Raw genomic sequence first — 11,373 nt, 5'->3', positions numbered from 1 at the left:
AGGATCCTCTCTTCCTCTGTAGCCATGGTGCTGTCAGAACACGAGCCTGGAGCTACAAGAGGCCATATTCCCCTCCGTGAAGGGAAGGCCACATAGGAGAAAGTGAAATTGACCCACATAGAGATGCATTAATCGAAAGAGAGCCCTGATGGCTTTCCATGCCAAGATCCAGTTATCTCAGGTTAGCTCTATCTTTCCTCTTTCTAAAGTTTGGTTATGTGAATTGATAAATTCCACCTCCTTAAAGAACAAAAAAAAGCTTGAAGTTTCTGTCATTTTCCACCACCTCTTCCTGGTCTGACTCCGGCATGAATGCCTTGGCCTCTTCCGCATGCCTTCCTCTTTATCTGTGTTCTGTATTCAGAGAGTTTCCAAGTCAGCTGGTTTTTTCCTTTTTTAAAACAAGGAGTGTACAACTCATGTAGGTAAAAGTAGATGAGATTTTTTTGAATGTAGATTCTTTTGGCAGACCTCGAACTCGCTAACTTTTCATTATCTCTCATGATGGGGTTATCATAAAAAAAAAATCTAGAGAACTATGTTAAAAAGACAAATATCTGGCCCACAAAGCAAAGACAAAGGAAAAGAAAGGAAGGCACTATGCATTAACTAAGAGCATTCGCCTGCCATGCAGTAGTGAAGGAGGGGAGCTGTATCAGTTTGGGTTGCATATATTACTATCTGGCCATCTGGAACAGTCCTTATTATTTTTTCAGCACATCTTTGTAAGCATGCCTATATTTTTGTCTTTGGAGAATTTTCATATCTACAAAAGAGAATATCAGTTTATATTCCTGAATCTGAATATAAAGGTAGACTGGGATCTTTAGAGTGTGTCAGCTAACAAAGAAAAGAAGAGGCTGGATGCCTACAAGAGACAGTTTTGACACCTACAAATATCCACTGTGTCCTAGAGTAAGGTGATTGTCCCCAGTGGCGTACTTCCCTCTTTGCAGGTTTCCTCATAGGCAGGGCCTTGGTACCAGGTCCAAAGAGCATAGCCACAGGTGCTGACCTCAGCTGTGCTGCTGACCTAGGGAAGCTCCTGCCCTGGGTTGCCAGCTTCTTCTGGAATTGGGCCCAAATGTGACACTTCAGCAGCGTTTCGTCAAGGGCAGGCTTTGCCCCTAATTCATAGTCAGCATCATTTGTCGAGGGCCTACAAGTGCTTGGGATTTAGCAGCAAATCATTTCCCTGTTGTCTTATGGCTTTAATGCAGGAAGACAGTGTGTGTTCTGTGCCCTCCCTCCAAGTAATTCTGAGGGAATTACTCACTTTGTCATCTAGGGATACAATGTGAGCCAGTCTCTGTGGCTACCAGGCATGAATGACATTGCAGTTTTAAGCTGTCAGGGATAAGGTGGGTTTTCTCAACTTAACCAGAAAGTTCAGATTCCATCTGAGGCCCTGTCACTTATAACTGGTGTGCCTAAACTTGGGCATTCAGATAATACGATAATATCCTACATTTAGACAGCACCTTCTATTGCCCAGCAGAATTCCATTACCACACTGGGTCCTCGGAAGAGATCTATGAGATCTCTGAGATCTATGAGAGGAAGGGCAGGAATGCATGTTGCCCTTTGACAGATGGGAAAATTTAATGCAGAGAGAAATTGCACCTTCAAAAGTCTTATAAGTGCCAAGATCCAAATCCCAGGTCTCCTGAATTCCTAAGAATGTCTACCACTTGTTTCCATAGTGAGCCAGTAAGAAAAAAAAAGAAAACCTGTGTAAAAGATTTTAGATCTAAAGATTTTTAGACCTGTTGCCTGGCTATTTTCAGCTCCCTTGGCACCCCCTTTGCTAACCATTGAACCCCACCACTTAGCACTGGTCCAGACACATAGGCGATGCTGAGTAAATATTATTGAATGAACAAGTGATTCACTGGTTTTAGTCATCAAACTCCTTCTAAAACCCTGAGACTAGGGAATTCCGCAGATAGTTCTGTAGAATAAATTCCCGTTGTGGTTTTTGCCTCACCGTGGTCCCTTTGTTCTTCTATCGCATTTAAATGAAAGGAAATTCCTCCTTTTTTGCTCTGGAAAAGGCAAACACTCACCAACCTGGAGGACAGCCAGTCTTTGTGGGCAATAGAGGAAGCAAGCCTGTTAGCTATTAACCAGCGGATCCGATAATTCAGTTCCTTGTCAAGGTCTAGGCGCCTCCCTTGGGAGACCCTTCTCCCCACCTTCTGTAGCCAGAATGGGAAGCCAGCTAAGGCCTTGGGTCATCACAGTGAGCAGGTTGCTTTTCCTGCCCTCCCCCAACTGGTCTGCCCAGGTGGCAGCAGGTCACAATCAACATGCGGAAACTTGACCTGGAAGGAGTCACAGACGGGCAGTCTGCAGCCCGAAGGCCTCTGGAGGAGGGGCAACCCCGAGGAATTCATGATGGGAACCAGGCTTGTTAGACTTTTCTGGAACTTCAAATTTATATTGGTACCACTTAAAGCAAAAACCCCAACATTAATCCCCACGGGTGGCCTCGCAAGACACTGATTAAACATTAAAGCAAAAGTGTTAAGATATGTCTGAGAAAGGTTGAGAAGTATAAAGATGTGTCTGTAGTGGGAAATGAGGCAGAAAAAGTTGGCGCTTAATCACAGAAGTCTTCAGGATAAGTGCCAATAATTAAAATCTTTTCCACCTTATCACACAAAGTCAAAGTTATTGTGGGAAAGTCCCAGTTTTAACCTCTTTTTAAAAACTTAGTATGTCACAGGCATTTATCTTACTGTGATTGAAGGGTTTTTTTAGTATAGATTTATTTTATTTACTTCTCCCCACCCTCTCATTGTCTGCATTTTGCTGTGTCTGTTCGTTGTGTGCTCATCTTCCCTTTCTAGGAGGCACCAGGAATCAACCCAGGACCACCCACTTGGGAGGGAAGTGCCCAGTGGATTGAGTCACCTCCGCTCCCTGCTTTTTTATGTCTATCATTATGTTTGCCTCCCCGTGTCTCTTGTTGCGCCATCTAGTTGTATCAGCTCACTGCATCAGCTAACAGTCCTGCCCATCCTCTCCAGGAGGAAACAAGAACCAAACCTGGGCCCTCCCACACAGTAGGCAGGAGCTCAATCACTTGAGCCACATCCACTTCCCAATTGAAGGTTTTTGAACAAGGAGGCACATTGGAGAATTTTAAAACTTTAATTTCAATTCTGTTTCTGAGTGAATGTAAATAAAATGAATCAGATTCTGGAGAGAAAGGGCAGCAACCCATCTGAGTGACCTAAATTCCTTCTAAGCCCCCAGAATGAACAGGCATGAGTGGTGGGGACCATGTAGGTGCAGAGGGGATAGAAGTTTCCATAATCGATGGCAAGAGCCAATTGGGAGGAGCAGAAAGATGTTGCACTAAGCACCATTCTAGATGGGAAGGGATAGAGCCCATCACCTTGATGATGCCTTGATTTGGGCATTTTGACAGCCTTAAACTATAAGTTAATAAATTCCAATTGTTTAAGCCAAAGAAAAAGTGATGTTATTCAGTAGCTTGATAAATTAAATGCCTGTTTGATCAATAGGAATCACAGGACCCTACTTCTCTTATAGGGCAAGTATAGGGAAGGGGTCTCAATTGTGTAGAAAGAAAAGAGTGAGTCACCAGAAACAAAGGAGGAGGGTGGATCTTCAAGGAGCTAGATACCTGGACCTCCTTTTTTTTTTTTAAAGATTTATTTATTTATTTAATTCCCCCCCTCTACCAGTTGTCTGTTCTCTGTGTCTATTTGCTGCTTCTTGTTTCTTTGTCCGCTTCTGTTGTTGTCTTGTTTCTTCCTCCGCTTCTGTTGTCGTCAGTGGCACGGGAAGTGTGGGTGGCGCCATTCCTGGGCAGGCTGCACTTTCTTTCGCGCTGGGCCGCTCTCCTTACGGGGTGCGCTCCTTGCGCGTGGGGCTCCCCTACGTGGGGGACACCCCTGCGTGGGGCGGCACTCCTTGCATGCATCAGCACTGCACATGGGCCAGCTCCACACGGGTCAAGGAGGCCTGGGATTTGAACCGCGGACCTCCCATGTGGTAGACGGACGCCCTAACCACAGGGCCAAGTCCGTTTCCCTGGACCTGCTTTGAACTAGCTCCAGGGTCACCGTGGCACTGCACAGTAGGAGAGGAGGCTCAGCTAAGCTCTTTGAGCATGTGGGGCTTCTGCGGCCTGAACTTCTGCCATCTCTGACTCTTTCTGTACAGTGAGAGCCCAATGAGTCACTCCCTGCCCCCTTAAGACTGTCATAAGCATCAAGAGGCAAAATGGGGTCAAAGGAGGTATACACGGAAGTGGTATACCAGAACTTCTGACCTCCTTGCTATTACCAGCATATGGGGAATAAGCCAGGGTCTATGACTTGCTCCTTCAGTCCCATTCAATACCAATAAGGAATTTGAGACTCAGAGAAATTAAGTGATTTTCCCAAGGTGACCCTGCTGGCGAGTGTTAGAGATTTGAACCCCAGGCTGATAATGAATTCCATGTATGTTCTTCACCACATTTTAATGAACTGTGTCCCTTTCACGGGCACTGGATGGGAATGCAGAGGATATTTTCAATTGTTTACCAATACAAAATCTTCCATATTCACCATTTTATCTCGCCTCTCTTAGGGCTGAGTTCAGAGAGAATTGTTGTTAAGGTGAAATACTATGTTTGTTGTTAGGAAGCATTTAAAAATCTTAGCCTAAAATGTGGGAGTTGGCGTATGATCTGCAGCAGGACACAGATTCCAGGGCTTGGAGCCATTTCTGTCTCTTTGCCTCTCTCTTCAGTGCCTGCTGCCACCCACTGGCATCTGCACCTGCAAGTACACGTAAGTTTTTTCCAATCAATTAACCAGTGTTTGGTAGAGGGACCAAGAAAGCAGCATTCTCCTAGTGCAGGATTTGTTGGAATTGTGAGGACATAAGCCTGGAGCAAGAAAAGCCTTCATGACTTATTTGAGCAGCTAATCTAGTTGCACATGAGGGAGATGCCCTAGATTTTTCAGTTAGGGGAACCAATGATGAAAATGATCAACAGTTATTGAGTGCTGGCTGCTATTACTCTCTCTTTTGAGTGCTGAGTGTTTTCATGGATTATTTCCTTTAATCCCCATGGTGATCCTATGAGGAAAGTACTTTTACTATCTCTATTTCTAAGTGAGGAAATTGAGGCACAGAGATTGTCAGGTGAGGTACAAAACTGGAAAATGTCCCACAGGACAATAAAATCTTTGGGGTTATTTTTTGTGCTGGACAGAAACAAGTGGCATCTTTACTGGACAAAATAATTTCTAAGATAACATATAACTTCAGAGAGTCCAGGTCTTAACACATCAATTCATCTATAAAAAATGAAATCTATTGGCTGTTCTTTCTGATCATAAAAGCAACGTGTTAACCTTGTAGAAAACTAGGACAATATTGAAACAAATAAATTCCAAAGTAGAAAATATCCATGAACATTACAATAAATATTACTTTAGTATTAAATGTGAAACCAAGTCAAATCAAGGTTCCTTCTTCCAGAGAATGAAATAATCCTTTGGTGGGTTTGTTAGACAATAGTTCAGAATGGCTTTGAAAGAACGTGCAGCCATCCTTTTGGATCCAAACAGATACATTCAACTCTGTGAAGTGACATTTCTCTTTAAAGCCCAACACTCTATTTCACAAATACATGACACAGGTGGACGGGAGTGCCTGAGTCAGAGCCTCCTTAACTGGTGGACTTTGGAGTTGTTTTGCATGACGTCCTTTGCCCTCCAGGAACATGGGTCATTCTCTTCTACCTTGGAGTCCCTTCTCAGGCCATAATCAGTTTTCTATGATTTCCCTTCTTTCCTTTCAGTAGGCCCCAGGATCCTCCTTTATCTTTTAGTACTAACTCTTGGGACTCTTCTTTGGCTCCTCTGTACCAGGCTACAGAGTAGGACACAATGTTTTCAGCTATACTCAAGGGTCTCAGGCATCTTGCTGTCTCCTGGTGTCTTCAGTTTCCATCAGTTAGAAAATATAAGTAAGCAGAGGGAGAGAGATCAAGGAAAAGAGAGCACTTCTAGAAGATGTACTTGTGATGAAGAAGGAAAATGAGAAGGTTTGGATGGGGGTGGAAAAACAACCATCCAGGCTACAGTTCTAGGAATTGTCAACATTAATCACAGATTTGTGTGGTGACATGGCAATTTCTGTTAAAATTCACATATGAGAAGGAGTGGATGTAGAAATTTGGAAGGACTATCAGTTAAACTAGGCCAAAGCCCTAGAGCATCTGGTCCCAGAAGGCAGCGTGGCTTTGAGAAACAGTATGAAAGTCAGCAAAAGTTCCTAGAGGTTGTGATGGTGAGGCTAATGTGTCAGTTCAGCCAGGAAATGGTGCCCAGTTGTTTGGTCAAGCAAGCACTGGGCTAATTGTAATACAAGAGCATTTCACGGACTTTAATCATCAATGAGTTGATTGCATAGATGGCTGATTACATTTACAATCAACCAAGGAGATTGTAGTCAGCAACGAGTGATGTCTCATGCAATCAGTCACTGCTTTAAAAGGGGAAGAGATTCCAACAGTCAGAGAGAGAATTCTCAGCTCTGCATCAGATAGCCAGTGTCTCCTGGGAATTCCTTAAAGACCTTTATTGGAGTCCCTGGTCTGCAGCCTTCCCTGTGGAATCTGGATGTGTGCATCCCGATGGTCGCATGAGAGAATTTTATAAAATCTCATACTATTTACAGATACCTCCTCTTGGTTCTATTTCCCTAGAGAACCCTAACTAATACAGAGGTGGTGGGAGAAGGGCTGAATCCTGAGCTGAACAGCATGAGAGCACTGGCTATTTAGGGAAAAATAAAGGAGTCAACTTTCAAGGGAAGGAGAGCGTCACTGAGTGGGGAAGGAGAAACACCCAAACCAAGTTGTCTTCTTTTGGTGTTGTTGAGAACTAACCCTTGCTTTCTCACCAGACTTTCTCATGGCAGGGGCATCTGATGGATGCTGGGGGGTACCACCCAGACCCCCTCCAAGGAAGAACATATGGCTCTCCCACTGGGGTATTGCTGGTTGAGAGCCTTCCACTATCCCCTATGCCATCCTCTTCAGGAATTGCCTAGAGGCAGAGAGTTACCTTGCCCATGACCATGCCCCTTTCCAGGGCTGCCCACATCAGTGACTGATCCACACGGAGATTCAAGGCTTGACCATCTTGGTCCAATTCAGGGCAGTTCTGAAGGGCACTGGCCATGGCTGTCCTTGGGCCTGCATCACTGCTGGAGCTCTCCTTCTCTGCCCAGTCTGGCTCTCTTCACTTTCCTTTGATAGGATATTCCAAGTCTGCTTCCCAGGGAGCCAAATCAGCAACAGAGCTCCAGTACAGAGAAAATAAATTCTATCTGGAATTGTTTTCTTCTGGAGGGGAGGTCAAAGCTGCTGACATATCCACAAGGACCCAATGCAGATGAAACCTTCCTCTCAGAGGTGCTCAGTGGATCGGTCCTTCGATGACCTGTATAATAGGCTTTGAGGGAGACCTGTTAAGTGCATTTCAAAAACATTCTTGTCCTCATTCTTTAGGAAAGGCAGTTGAGGTAGCAGGGCCAGTTCCTGTAAGGGGAGAGGAGAGAGCTTGCCTCTGCTCAAATCAGCCAGATGTATCAGCTGATTCTTTCTTAGAATTGGGCTGTGTGATTCTGTCTTTGAAGCTACACATCAGATGAAAACAAGCCCCCGTCTTTCTGACTCATCTTCCCTCCCAGTGCTCCAAAACCTGAAGTTTTGTCTAGGGTTAAATGCTTCTGATTTATTTTGGGCCATCTTGCATTAATAAACCTTAGGGTATGTTTTAGTTTGCTAAAGCATGCCAATGCAGTATTTCAAAAATGGGCTGACTTTTATAAGAGGGATTTATTAGTAAAAGCTTACAGTTCCAAGGCTGTGAGAATGTCCAAATCAAGGCATCATTAGAGATGCTGTCTCACCGAATTGCAGCTGAGGGCAGTCAGGCACACGGCGGCATCCTCTGAAGATGGTTTCTCTCAGCGCTCAGCCGTGGGAGATCAAGAACATGGCAGAGCATAATGGTGACCCATCCCACATTTCCCTCTCCTTCAGGCCTCTCTCAGCTTCAGGCTTCTCCATGGACCTAGCCTCTTGGGGACCTCATTGCTTCAGCTTTGGCTGCCCCACTGATTGCAGCCTCTTGCCTCTCTCTTAGTCTCTTAGGGGTTTCTTTCCATGACTGTAGGTGATCCTGGAGTCCTCTCTCCATGTCAGGGTAAAATGGCAGCTTTTCCTCTCCCCTCTCCTCCACTAATATAGGACTCCAGGAAAGGATTAAGATCCACCCCGAGTCCCACAATCTAATCAAAGACCCTTAACTAAAACAATCAGCCAAAAGATCCCATAACTCAATCTAACCAAAAGGTCCTGCACACACATACAGGAATGGGTTAGCATAAGAACATCACTTTCTGGGGTCCACAAAAAAATAGGATATAAGCTCCCTATTCTCTTTGTTTGCTTCTTGAAGGGATTAGTGGGAGCTGAGGGCCTAAGCTCATGCCCCAGCTTCCCTTAGCTACAATAATTTTATATTACAATATAAATACAATATTTACATAAATACAATAATAATACAATATTTTCAAGTGTCCTTGTCTCACTGAGGATAAAGCAGCTGTTTTTCCCTTTAGAAAACAGATTTTTCCCCCCAGAAAGAATCTGACACAACTGGGTCTAGAGAATGTTCTCTTTGGTCCATTTACATGGCAGCGTGCCATGGCCTGGGTGAATACACACAAAGCTTGGCACATCCAGACTGTAGAAGGACTTTAGAGGGGCTCAAACGGACACTGGTGCAAGCTTTAGAGGGACTCAAACGGGCACTGGTGCAAGCTCCTGTTCTGGCCCTCCCTTCCCTCAAGAAGCCTTTCCCCCTGTTTGTTACAGTAGACAGAGGGGCAGCATTGGGAGTTCTGACCCAAATCTAGGGAGGTTAAAAAAAAACACAAAAAACCTGTAGGCTTCCTTTCCAAAAATTTGGACCTCATGTCCAGAGGATGGCCTGGACGTGTTCAAGCTGTGGCAGCAACTGCTCTCCTCGTAGAAGAGAGCAGGAGGCTGACTTCTGAGGGAGCTTCAGTAGTCAGCACCCTTCATCAGGTCAGAGCTCTTCTGTCTCAGAAGGTTGTCGACTGACTCCCAAATTCTGAAGTATGAGGCTATCCTAATGAAAAAGATGACTTGGTATTGACAGGGGACCGTAGGCTAAACCTGGCCTCCTTCCTCTGGAAGGGACCTGACCACATGGAGGCTCCTGAGCATGATGGTTGAGGCCTGACTGAGTACCAGACCTGAGTCCTGCCCGACCTAGGGGACTCCCCCTTTACTCAGGAGAAAGATAGTTGATCGATGGGTCCTCTAGAGTGGTAGAAGGAAAAAGGCACAAGGGCTATGTGGTGATGGACAGGCCAACTTGTGGAGTAAAATAAATGGGCTGATTGCCAATGGCGGGTCAGCTCAAACTTGCAAGTTGTATGCATTAAACCAAGCCCTAAAGTTATTAGAGGAAAAGGATGTTATGGTCTATACCAATTCCAAGTATGCCTTTGGGGTGGTCCTTTGGAGAAATTTGGGAAGAAAGGGGATTAATTAACAGCAAAGGAAAAGAGCTAGTTCATGGGGAATTAGTAAAACAGTTATTAGCCAGTTTACTCTTACCCAGAGAAATATCAGTGATGCATATAAATGGACACCAGAAAGGTCATACTTTTGAGGCAAAGGGGAATAAGTTAGCAGATGAGAAGGCTAAAGAGGACTCCCTTTCTCCCTTTTTAAGGTTGATGGTTCTGATACCCTCTATTTCCATTTGGGGTTCCTACATTCTTTGAAAAAGAAGAGAAAGAGCTGGAACAATTGGGAGTGACCTTAGATGATCAAAGGAGACGGTTCCTTCCAGATGGCAGACAAATGTTGAATAAACAAATAATGAGAGAGTTACTAGCAGCCTGTACACCAAGGGAGTCATTGGGGGATACAGGCCATGTGTGACCTGGTTCTCAAGTATTTTGGATGCATGGACCTTTATACTGTAGCTAAACAAATAAGTGAACAATGCATAATTTGCCAAAAGGTCAACAATAAGAAAGTCTTAAGGAAGCAAGAACAAGGGGGAAAGGAGCCAGGCCTCAGGTTGTTCCAAAGCATTCAGGTTGATTACACTGAAATGCCCTGATGGGTCCACTGAAGTATGTTCTGGCTATTGTAGATCATCTGACAGGGTGGATGGAGGCATATCCTCTGGCCTCAGTTACAGCATCAGGAACTTCTAAAATTATCCTTGAACAAATCATCCCTATTATGGGTTAGTGGAAAATACAGACTCAGACAATGGTAGTCATTTTATTCCCATGTACTGCAGAATGTTATAGGAAGCCTGGGTGTCACATGGAGCTTCCATACACTTTAAGATGCTTCCTTAAAATTTGATTCATTCACTCTCCCTGGCATCCACTGTCCTCAGGGAAAGTGAGAGAATGAATCAAACTTTAAGGAAGCATCTTTCTAAATTGATCTTCGAAACAAAGTTACCCTGGATTAAGTGCTTACCCATAGCCCAACTGAGGATTAGAACTGCCCCTAGGAAAGAGGGCATCTCGCCTTACGAAATGCTTTTTGGCTTGCCTTTTCCTAGAAGGACTGGAGACCTCCCTTCTTTAGAGTCAAAGGATCTCTTCCTTAAGAATTATATACTGGCTTTGTCCTCTACTTTGTCATCCCTCAGGCATTGTGGTTTACTGGCCCAGATCCTGCCTCTTGAATTCGCTGTCCATCAACGCCAACCCAGCAGTTGGGTCCTAATCAAGTCAAGGAAAGAGTCCAAACTTCAGCCAACCTGGGAAGGACTCTATCAAGTTTTGTTGACAATTGAAACTGCAGTCCAGACAGCAGAAAGAGGCTGGACCCAGTATACCAGAGTAAAAGGACCAGTGCCCAAACTGGACGATAAATACCAACAATACCGTCTGAGTCCTGGGAAATAACTCCAACCTCGGATCCCTTAAGGATCACTCTGAGAAGGCAATAGTTGGGAGGGCATATCAGGAAAGGGGGGAAGGGGGGAGATCTATTGGTCAGACTCTGTTTCAGTGAACTTTTGTGGGGAGATATCCCTCCACTTAGAGGACAGGCTATTACCTATATCCACCTTGCCTAATGCCTTGGGAGACTGACGGATGAAGGGTTTAAAGCTCCATCTGAGAATGAGAATAATTATAGTGACTATGATGTTCCAGATTCAGGATGTGACAGGCCCTGTCAAACTGGTAGTAAATGTAACTAGAGTCCCAGGCCATGCAGTTTGATGCCTGCCAAGTACTAGGCTGTGGGGATTTGGAGCACCA

The sequence above is a fragment of the Dasypus novemcinctus genome, chromosome 17, assembly GCF_030445035.2.
Source record: "Dasypus novemcinctus isolate mDasNov1 chromosome 17, mDasNov1.1.hap2, whole genome shotgun sequence".
NCBI lineage: Eukaryota > Metazoa > Chordata > Mammalia > Cingulata > Dasypodidae > Dasypus > Dasypus novemcinctus.
The sequence above is the reverse complement of the archived record's forward strand: the minus strand, read 5'-3'. Positions refer to the sequence as shown.